Source organism: Choristoneura fumiferana, chromosome Z, assembly GCF_025370935.1.
Source record: "Choristoneura fumiferana chromosome Z, NRCan_CFum_1, whole genome shotgun sequence".
NCBI classification, from domain to species: domain Eukaryota; kingdom Metazoa; phylum Arthropoda; class Insecta; order Lepidoptera; family Tortricidae; genus Choristoneura; species Choristoneura fumiferana.
Genome location: NC_133472.1, coordinates 41615598 through 41627252, shown reverse-complemented (window position 1 = coordinate 41627252; position 11655 = coordinate 41615598). Strand labels below are relative to the sequence as shown.

Sequence of the window (11655 nt, the reverse complement as noted above, 5' to 3'; positions counted from 1 at the left end):
TGCTCTTGTTGTACAATCGACTATTTCACTTCTCATGCTCGTAAAGTGCGTGTTCATGCTGCATCTAGGCAACATACAATAACTTTTTATGCTCTAGTGCATAAAGTAGAATCTTCGTCTAAGGTCAAGGCAATCAAGGTGTGAAAACCACAAAAAAGAGTTTCTACATATTTTTTTATTTTTTTACACCTAAAAATCAATCAAATCGATGAAAATAAATCAATAAAACTAATATAGTAAAGCATGAAAATAAAAGGTACAAAATAAGTGAACATTTATTTTTACTATTGCTATTTCATTTCTTCGCAAGCGAAGTGAAAAGCAGAGTGTAAAACTCTAGCATTGAGCCCATTTCCCCTCGACGTTTCTATCCACCCTCGCCGTGGCTCGGGTGGCTATATGAACGTCTCGGGTAAAATTGCTCGTTTTATGCTTTTGTTGTACAATATACTATTTCATCACACTTGCTCGTAAACAGTGTCGTAAGCTGCAGGCTAACTTGGTTGCAGTCCTTAATAAAACCTAAGGGCCTTTTTTTGGCGTTATGAGTTGTTGCGCGTACTAATACTGCTGCGCGCGCAGGTTCTGCACGACTAGCAGGAGGACCTCGTGCACGCATGTCAGGCACATGCTGCGGGAGGCGGAGGGCGGCTGGTAGCTGGCGCTGCCAAGAACTGCACCAGCGGTATCGGCAATTTTTGTAACAATAATATTTTTCTTTTACACATATACAATTTTACTCGCAAATGTGATGAAAACATTGTAAGTCGCACGGGCGGTACTATAATTATGAACATCGACCTAGTCCTCAGTCTTTGACTTTGAGCTTCTAATACTCTCGTTCGTAATTTCTTATTAACCGCCCTTAAGACATAATGTACTATTACGCCACACCTGGCCATAATGTGAGTTTTACCGCCCGCTATGCGTATGGTAAAACCCACTTTCTGGCAAGGTGAAGACGTAAAATTGTGTACTCACCATGGGCAGTAAAAAAGTTTTACAGCGTAATGTGTAGTGTAATGTACATTTACGTTTTTGGAACGCCAAATAATATCCTAGCCGGTAGCTGCCCTCCCGCGCTGTATATATTATAATCTTGGTCTGGAGATGTTCTACTGTTATATTCTACTTAGATACTGCAATAATTTCACCATTGTATGAAGATATTTTACTGCAATATTGTTACTGTGACATGTCTCTAGCTCCGCCTTCCGCTAGCGCGCTCTTGCTTTCTTTCTAGCGCCCTGTCTTACTCTAGGTGAAACAACAACATTTTAAAGCGTTAGCGCGTGATCTCAACGCGGAGTTGAGCGCTACTTGCTGCGGACTCTTAAAGCTGAGTATTTGCGGCGCTTGTTTATCTGAGCTGTTCAGCAGCCGCCCCAGCTCTGAGCGCGGTGCTCTGGATGTGAGACGCGGCTAGAGTGTCGACACACGTCGCGTCCCACACCAAAGTTCGTCCCAAAGTCCAAGGCACTAAGGTGGCACCATCCGGCCTTTTTCCGTCGTCCCTCAACAAACCGCACGGCTCTAGAGTTGCTGGAATTGATGCGGTAGTGAGGGCCCGACGGATGAGGTCATTTAGCGCACCATGTCGATATAAGCGGCCAGCACTTCTTACACATGACAAACCGTGGCGGCCTAGATGATCCACTTCCTTACCACACTGGCATCGGTGGGGCTCACAAACTCTGGCCCCCAAGCGCAAGCAGACAGCTATGCGCAAATGCGCTGGATCTAGCATAGTGCCCAAGTTTGTAGACGGTAAGGCATGCAGCCAATGACCTGACTCCCTTTCCGAAACAGCAAGAATTCTTGCTCGGTCGGCGGCATCTGGGGACTGAAGAATTAGCCGTTTGTGAACTAGCTTTGCCGTTGGCAGATCCATAATCGTTATATCCAGAAAATACAAGATAATTATTTAAAACTTCTATGTAACCTACATAGATGATCCTTTAAAAATCCCTGTAAGGAAATAGTCTGACAGCTCTGATTTGACGCCTGTCAGTTGATTTACCAATTACTTAAACTAACCTACACTCACTGAAACGATAGAAAATTAGGAATATACAAAGAATGAAGCAATATTATAACTTTGTACATTAATGAAACAAATTATATTTCTTTTACTGTTGATACAATGAAGTTGTACAGTGGTTCATATGTAGAATGATTCTTTAACAGCTCTTGAACAGAGAGCGGGACCAGATGTGGTTCTCCGTAAATGCGGATTAATTCGTCCATCAGCACAAGGCGCTGAATGCCGAAAGACGAACAATGATAGACTATATGATCTATGGTTTGATCCTCATTTGACTGACACAATTCACAACGAGGATCACTTATAATTTTCATACGATGCAAATGATGGTTGAGGCGAAAATGACCTAACCTAAGACGACAGATTGTGCTGTAAAAGCTTATATTACGATAGATATTACCTTTACGTAACCAAGATACAGATTGTAAGTTTACATTTAAGGCAGCATACCAAGAACCCTTGTTTTCTACTTGCACAACATGATCCCATTGTTTTTTCCACTGAACATACATTCTTTGTTTCAGTATTGGAATAGCATCAGTATATGGGAGTAGGACATCAAAACTAACATCAATAGATGGAGGAGAGTTTGCAATTGACTGAGCCAAGAAATCTACATTTTCGTTACCAGATACGCCTATATGTGAAGGAGTCCACATGAATTCGATAACAAATTTGTTTTTTAAGTGAAGCTCAGACCAAAGATCTTTAATTAGGAAAATTAAATAATTTGTATTAGATTTTACTTTATTATTTTTTATAGCTTTTAATACACTCATACTATCACTGACAATTACCCATTTACATGCCTCTTTTTGCCTTGATATGTGCTTCAGTGCACAAAGAATAGCGAATGCCTCAGCTGTGAAAATACTAGCATGTTTGTCTATTTTGAAACCAAGACCCATTTTGTTTTCGGAGTTGTATATAGCTGAAGATACACTAGACTCATTCTTAGATCCATCTGTATAAATGAATTTAAAACCATTCCATGAAGCTAATTTCTCATATACTTGTTCCTTTCTGGAGAGACCATTATCAATCACAACATTTATAGGACTAAATTTACTTTCATAAGGCCCATCGAAACAAGGTAAGTGGTTATTGCTTTTATGTATACTAATTTGATTTAAAAAACTGCTAAATTCAGATAGGCCCTGCAAAACATAAAAAGATTTTTGGAAAGGCAATAGATTAATATTCAAGAGTTCTTTTAAAAGGTGGTTGTCATATTCAGCATGTAGTTTTACAATAAATCTTTCCTTCAAATATGCAAGTCTTATTGTTACTGGAGGGAGATTACACTCTACTTGTAATGAAACAATAGGAGTGGTTTTAAATGCTCCAGTCACAACGCGCATGCACTTATTTTGAATTTTTTCTAAACTCTCTATAATTTTATGGTCTGAAGCAAAACACATAAACCCATATTCAAAATGACTGCGAACTAAAGATTTATAAAGCATAAGTAATATTTTGGGGTCAGCCCCCATTTTGTACCACGCAATGACTTAAGGATATTAAAAGCTTTATTGGCTTTGACTTCTAAATGCTCAGCATATTTTTTCCAGGATAAATTGTGACAAAATATGACACCCAAAAACTTGGTATCTGTGACTATTGGCAGAGGTGTATTATTATACAATAAAGAGGGCAAAGTAGCTTTAGATTTTAGACCAAAAACGACAACTTTAGACTTAGATGGATTAACTGCGAGATTTAAATAAGAGAGGTAATTATGGAGTTTTGTTAATGCTAAGTTTAAGTTATTTATTATTGTGTTAGAATTATTTCCAGATAAATATACAACAAGGTCATCGGCAAATTGTAAATTTTTGATATTAGGACCCATTACCAAATTTAAGCGACGTATATACAGAATGAAGATCAGAGGGGATAAAATTCCACCCTGACAAACTCCTATGGAAGATAGTCGAGGACCAAACAATTCACCATCATACTTCACAAACACTTTTCTACAAGATAGAAATTTTTGAATCCACTGTACAACTTTAAGTGGAATACATATATTTAACAGTTCTGTACATAAAATATCAATATTTACATTGTTAAAAGCACCAGTAATATCAAAAAACACTGAAATAAGTTTGTTGTTATTTTTGATGCTTTTCAGTATATCTAAATGAAACAAAGATATGCTTTCACGTGCTGAACGACCTCTACGAAAACCATACTGATTGTTTGGAAGCAATCCATTATGTTCTACATAATATTCAAGACGCTGCTTAAGTAATTGTTCAAAGACTTTTCCTGCGCATGATGTCAATGTTATAGGACGATAAGAGTCTGGATTAAACCTAGGTTTGTCAGATTTTAATATAGGAATGATGCAATCAGTTGTCCATTCAGGTGGTATGTCGTTTTTTGTCCAAAGTGCATTGTAAATATTTAGTAAAATAATCAGACAACTCTCTGGCAGTTTCTTGAACATCATATATGGAATTCCATCTAAACCAAACGAAGTATCCCTGCGTGAATATATTGCAGATTTCAATTCTTCAAGGGTAAATAAGTTTATGATATAATCATTGTGCGGGCTGGAAGGGGATTCAAGAGACAAACTACTTACATTTTCCACACTATCAGGAGTATATTTTTGCAAGAAATCTAGAATCCATTCATGATTACTATTAGAGTGTCGAGGAACATAAGTTTTATTGAATTTGCGCATGAAGCGCCAAATTACTGACAATGGAGTAAACCGATTAAAAGAAGTGCAAAGATCAGCCCAAGAATTTTGTCTTTCTGTTTTAATAACAAGTTTTTTCTTAGCTTGGAGTTTCTTAAATTCTAGGTAATTTTCTAAAGTAAAATTTTGTTTAAAATTGATGTACGCCTGTTTGGAGTTTTGAACAGCTGTGGAACATTTATCATTCCACCATGGAAGATTAGATTTTTTCTTAGATTTTCTAACAGTATAAAAACGATTAGGACTATTTGTCATGGGACTGGGACCTTTATGATTCGGTATGGACTCTGTGACAGCACACATTAGGATATTCGTGAACAAATTGTAGGCCTCAAGAGGCGTGTAAGAGTCGAACTGAAAGTTATTTAACTTACACTCCACCTTCTCGGCATACATTTGCCAATTCACCATTTTAAAATTGGGTGAGTGGGCAAATGTACTCCATTTACGTTATTATTTACAAAATTATTTACATTGTTATTTAGAACCAAATTGATTATTCCAGGTAGATGATAACTACCCAGAGGATCGTCGTGGACTGACCAAGTACAAAGAGGAGCCAACGATGGAGAAACTATGGCTAGATCCAACGCATTAGGACGCCAAGTCATAGAGCCCACAGTAGTGGGTGTACCATCATTTAAAAGTACCAGAAAATTATCATCAACAACATCTAACACAGTACGACCACGTGATGAAGTAGAACAACAACCCCAAGACGTGTGATGAGCATTAAAGTCTCCTGCGATTATCATGGGTTCGGGTATAGATTTAATGAAATTTTCAAATTTTGTTTTTTCAAAAACTGGGTTGCAATTTGTAGGGCTATAAAAGCTTACTATACTAATTTGTTTACTATTAACAGATATTTGTATACAAATATTTTGAAGAGAGTCATCAAAAAATGTGTTAATTTTGTTATATGCAATACTATTATGTATCAGAATACATACACCATTATGTTTGTTACCACAATCATTGCGCTCTATGTTAAACCCAGGGACCTTTAGCCTCAGATGAGGCTTTAACCAGGTTTCGCAAATGATCGCAATATCTATATATTCTTGATATAAAAAGTTTGTAAATTCGTGCCTATTGTGGAGTATACTCTGAGCGTTCCAATGTACGATTTTGAGGGCGTTCATTATGCTTTAGATTGAGCGTTCCCTCTTATCGTACCTTGGAACGCTGCACGTATTGTTTCTGTATTTATAGGCGATTCGTTTTTATTAGCTACTAGCTTTATGATCACTTGCGTGATCATATTTAAAAATGATTGAGATTTAAGCATATTCTCTAAGTAGGTTTCAGCTGTCCTAGCAGCTAGTTGGGGGAAAGACTTTTCATTAAATAGATCGGCATAGGCTGCAGTTCGGGATTTGATTTTGTTTTCTTCTATTTTGTTTTTTTTAATAGGACAAGACGCGGAAATTGCAATATGTTTACCCTTGCAGTTGGCGCAAACTGGATTTTGTTTGTCGGCGCCACAGGCCTTATAATTGTGATTTTCGGAACAGATAGAACAAACCTCATTATTTTTGCAAAATTTAGCAATATGTCCAAACTGTTGGCACTTTAAGCATTGCTTAACTGGAGGGACATATTGCGTCACCTCGTGTCTCCATGAGTCCAGGTACACGTACTCAGGCAGCTGGGTAGAGGCAAACGTTACTGCGACAGTCTGCGTGGGAATATACGCGACCTCGCCCCATCTGCCCTCACCCTGCGCATGAATCGCCGCACCTGGATGACGTTTCGTGAGCTGCCGATCATTGCGAATATATTTTTATTCGATAAACCAACTGGGACAGATTTTACAACTCCAGTAACTTCTGTGTCTGCTGCGGGGATTGAGGCGTTAAGCCCCAATTCGTCTAGGAATTTATTGTGACCTAAAAACGTGTTGGCATTGTTTGACAAATCGAATGTTATAGCCACTTTATATTTATTCATAGGCCTCAGATGTAGCACTCCCGATATGGCGTATTTTCTTATGGCCTGGGACAAGTTTACTTTATCGCCATCCGAAAACGGCTTGTCGGCGCATTGGTGTGTGAGGAACACAACGAAGTCTCGCCTCTGTGAATTTTCTGGATATTTACGAGAATAATTTGTTACCTTGTACGGCCTGTACTTATCTGCATCGTTTTCATAATCGGAGTCCTCGGCGGAGGACCCTCTGTCTTCAGCACCTTCTTTTTTTTTCGTTTTTTAGATTTCTCCCGTCCCATTATAGCTTATGTAATATTTACACACTTATCCGTAAGTATGTACAGATATTTACACCTAAAAATATACAATATATACAGAATTATTAATAATTATAAATATTTCTTTTAGAAATTCGCGCCTTTCCCTCTCAAAGGTTCCCGCCTTTTTTTTTTCTTAAATTGATACTGTACAGCTAGGGAACGATTGCCACGAAACACCAGATGTATTTTCTTGCAGTAAATAAGCAATTATGTTCAATAAATAATTAATGAGAACTGTGAAGGTCAGCCAATCAAGATCCTATTACCATAAGAATTCATTTTACTGTGCATGCAAGCGTGCTAATGTATACCACACGACGATGATGGGTAGATTGGGGGTAGTGGTTTTATTCTCTAGTCGCTCGACGCTCGTTGCCAATGTCAATTCAGGTTACGTGACATTTAGCGATAAAGCTGAAAATGTTGAGCTTAATCGCTGGAAAAAAAAATCCTCTCTAAATGAGATTAAGAAATCAGCTTCCAAGGCCAAGATCATTCCTGCAAGAAAGAAGCCATCTTGTCGCTGCTGCTCGACGCGGCGACTTGATGCTACTTTTTGAGTCGTGGGAAATTCAAAATCACCTTCAAAGTCGAGTCGCGTGACCAGATTTATCGCTGCAATCGAGCGACGAGCGACTGCATGTGGCCGCGCCTTAGATATGATATAACATTAGTGCATAGTGACAACTTATATGCAACTTGTCAAACAAATTTCATGTCATGCAATTTCTTTATAAATCTGGGAAAGGCTAAAGAATCACACTCTATACTGCCTCGGATTTTGTTATGGATCGGTCGGACCCTGCCGGACCAAGTCTTTTGTATAATTTTCACGACAATTTCCTGGCAATTGGTATTAGTGAGTGAAGGTACAATGACTAAAGAAACCGAAAAGCATGAAATAAATGCAAAAATAGAAGTTTGTCTAGAAGTTTTATTTCTAATCAATTGCAATTTGTTTGTTACTAAGCGACACAATTTATGTTGTTTAGCTCGGTATGTCTGTAGATTTCTAGCTGAATGTCACAGAATTTCGTGGATTTATTAAAGTGTTAATTCTAAGTGTTTTATACTTATTTATTTACAATGTCGCCTCCAACGGCCAACCCACATGATTTTATTCCTTACCACGTTGTAAGAAAGGCGACGAGAAGAAGTGAACCAGGATGCTACCACTACACAAGTAATAGTTGTTTTTACTTACCCGCCTTTAATCTGAATTCCAGTATTATATTATTAGTAAATTAACGATTAAAATTATCGGTTGGAATGGCCCTGAAGGCCTCCGGAAATGTGGACAGACAGAGACTATTAACTACTAAAGAATTCGAGAATTTTCAATTGGGAGTACTTAGTAGGAAAAAATACCATTGTGAGAGTCTGTTTGAGAGCTGAAAATCAGCTTCCGGCTAGCTATAAGTATACTTAATTAAACATAAAGTTATATACCAGATGTATGCTACCTATGTACATTGCACAAACATTTTCTTTCTTTCTTCTTATTGGAGATGGAGTGGGAATGACCTACGTAGCGATTCCTAGCGCCATCTAGTGAGCAAATTTCTCAACTCGGACGCAAATCGCAATATAGGTACACAATTCGGCCGCTCTTTGTTCAGACTTCGATCGATGTTCGATCTCCAGGCATAACATCTGCCTGGAGAGAGAGCTCTCTATTATAGTCTCTTCCCACTCACGCTTACATTAATTTGAATTTTACCATGAGCTGCAGTATCAGGTGTATTTTATATGAACGCGTTGTTATTGAACTTGAATAATAATGCAAGATATCCTGTGGAGACGATCCTGGCTGGGCCACCAGGATGTGTATTCCAGATTATTGTATTGTCGCCAGATTTATGTGAACCTACATGTAACTATTTATTTGTCAACAAAAAATACATACGTAGGGTCAAAATACACTTAGTTTGCAAGATTAAATCCTAACGACCCTTAATTTGGCAGTGTATGCCACAATGAACATGATTCAAGACTATCTTTTTGTATTTTTTTTTAATGTAGAATTTTTTGGACTATACGGTAACAACGAGGTTTGAATCATGATTTTTTTTTAATTTTGTCAAATTAAGGGTTTAGAGCTTAGCTATTAAGAGCTTGTAAAAATGAAAAATTTATTTCAGACCCAACGACTGCCGCCTCAAATTTCCTAAAACCAACCGTCCCATACACAAATGTGAGCTTCCAAACCGGGAGATCGTGATGGTCCCTCAAATAGGGGGCTGGAGGCGCCTGGGGGTCCCTAGGGGAGAGAGGAATTACTACCCCGTCGTCATGCACAAGAACGAGTTTGAGAGGCTGAAGCGACAAGCCAAGGTTCTGTTTTAAGCTTCTTGTCATTTTGGTAAGGTTACATAAATAAAATTGCATTAGGTAGCCGTAGGGAGCGCTGTGATCGTTTCGGCTCCCCTCACCACCCGCATTGCAGTGCAACCCTGGTTCCAATCCTGAATCCACTGTAGCAAAAGTTAATTGCATTGTTAGGTTCCCATCCAGCCCAGGGACTAATCAATTTGAATAGGTACTTGGAATTAAGTATACTCGTATATGATACAATTAAATTTGTATCATGTTTTTTTTTTAAACCACGTCTATGGTAAACAGGCATGCGGCCCGCCTGATGTTAAGCAATTACCGCCGCCTAGGAACGCTTGCAACACCCGAAGTATCACTCGCGCGTTGCCGACCTTGCATAAACCTTTTAATACCCCTTTTGAAGACCTCCATGCTGTAACCTAAATATGCATTAAAACAACAAACCCATAGTTTTCACCATTTCATTCTGTCACACGGCATAAACGCGGGTAGAAAGAAATGGTGATTGCGGTTGCGAACGTCAGCGCGTTAGAAAATACGGCCTCTTCTTCATCTTTTAGCGACCTATAGCTATATTAAATTCATCTTTAGATCGTGACTCAAGATGAGCAGATCGCCGCCATGTACGAGCAAGAAGCGGCCGTCCAGAAGGCGGCAAAAGATTCCGAGCAGCGCAAGGCGCTGCTCAAAGCGTCCCTCAAGCCGCAGCCCGGGGCCGAGGCGGCCTCCGGGGACCAGGACACGGAGCTCGAGGGCCCAGACCAGGCGGCGCACACGCTCAGTCGCGCTGAGAGTAAGAAAACTTGTTCATTTCCGGTCGAAGTAGCGGAGTGTTTGCTCTCATGTTGTCAGCTTTCCTAAAATCCTCATAAAGCGTTTTCGCTCGTCCTCCATTATTCGGACAGCTAAGGAGTGGAATGCCCTGCCTACGTCTGTGTTCCCTGTTCATACAATCTGGCAGTCTTGAAATCTAGGGTGAATGGGTATTTGTCTGACAATCGTGCTCCATCTTAGTCCGCTTTGCTTACCATCAGGCGTGATGATGCAAGCGAATTTCTGTATAAAAAACCGGCCAAGAACGTGTCGGACACGCCCGAAATAGGGTTCCGTAGCCATTACGAAAAAAAGTAATATTTAAGTAATATTCAACCGTACTCCATCTTAGGCCACTTTGCATACCATCAGGCGTGATGATGCAAGCGAATTCCTGTATAAAAAAACCGGCCAAGAGCGTGTCGGACACGCCCGAAATAGGGTTCCGTAGCATTACGAAAAAAAATAAGTAATATTTTCTTCCAAGTTTAGGTATATTTTATACTTAGGCTGCTATTTAAGTATTTACTCATTAAACTACTAATAATTCTCAAGCAAAATTAGCCTTATAGTTTTCCTTGAAAGTTTAATATACTTACTACCATCCTGAATTTTTCGAATTTTTCCACCCATTTATATTTTAAAGGGGGAGGGGGGAACGCTCGATTTTAATGAAAATTTGCACTTTAAAGTTTAATATTTCGCAAACAAATCACTGAATCGAAAAATCGTCTTAGCAAACCCCTAATGGTTTTAAAAGACCAATCCAACAATACCCCACATTATAGGGTTGGATGAGAAAAAAAAAAACTCCCACTTTACGTCTATGGGAGGTACAGTCAAGGGCAAAGATATCGACACGGCCAAAGTTACAAACATATGTATACACGACTTTATGCACTTAACATTAAGGCCGTGATACATATTTTTGCAACTTTGGCCGTGTCGATATCTTTGCCCTTGACTGTACGCTAAAAAAATTTTTTTTTAAATTTTAATTGTACTTTTTGTCGGCATAGTTCACATATATATCCGTGCAAAATTACATATTTCTAGCATTAATAGTCCCAGAGTAAAGCCGCGGACGGACAGACAGACAGACAGACATGGCGAAACTATAAGGGTTCCGTTTTTGCCATTTTGGCTCCGGAACCCTAAAAAGCTGGTTCATTTAACTTAAGATGTTCTAAAGCGTTCAGACAAAGTTCATGCAGTAGCCCTATTGTCGTTGAAAAGAGGTCTGTTTGACGTAGGTACATTCTTGCCTGGCTCGGGCGAGCAATGAGGGTAGACAGAGCTAGTATATTGCTTACCTTGCTGCAGCTACTGGCACTGCCTACCTAAGCTGAACGATACTGGAGACCCACACATAATACCTAGCGTTCTTCAATAGCGTAGCTATCGGAGGGCTAGGCGGTGCCGTGTCCTGATGCCCTCGGACCTTAAGCTGCAATTTACGACGGATAAGAAAGAAACCTAGTGTGTCTTTAAGTGCAAACAGC

At 39.2% G+C, this 11655-nt stretch overlaps 1 long non-coding RNA gene and 1 pseudogene across 2 annotated transcripts; one reads left to right on the top strand and one right to left on the bottom strand.

Moving 5' to 3' along the window:
* The first annotated feature begins 1908 nt into the window (after nt 1-1908).
* LOC141437161 (uncharacterized) lies at nt 1909-5171 on the top strand. Of its 2 annotated transcripts, none has more exons than XR_012452368.1 (3): nt 1909-2468; nt 2569-3137; nt 3616-5171. It is a non-coding gene; the product is annotated as an uncharacterized lncRNA (long non-coding RNA). The 2 variants fall into 2 exon arrangements; XR_012452367.1 differs by having other exon boundaries at nt 2569-3776; nt 4179-5171.
* Nucleotides 5172-5180: 9 nt separating this feature from the next.
* LOC141429150 (uncharacterized) lies at nt 5181-6953 on the bottom strand (annotated as a pseudogene).
* Between the last annotated feature and the right edge of the window lie 4702 nt (nt 6954-11655).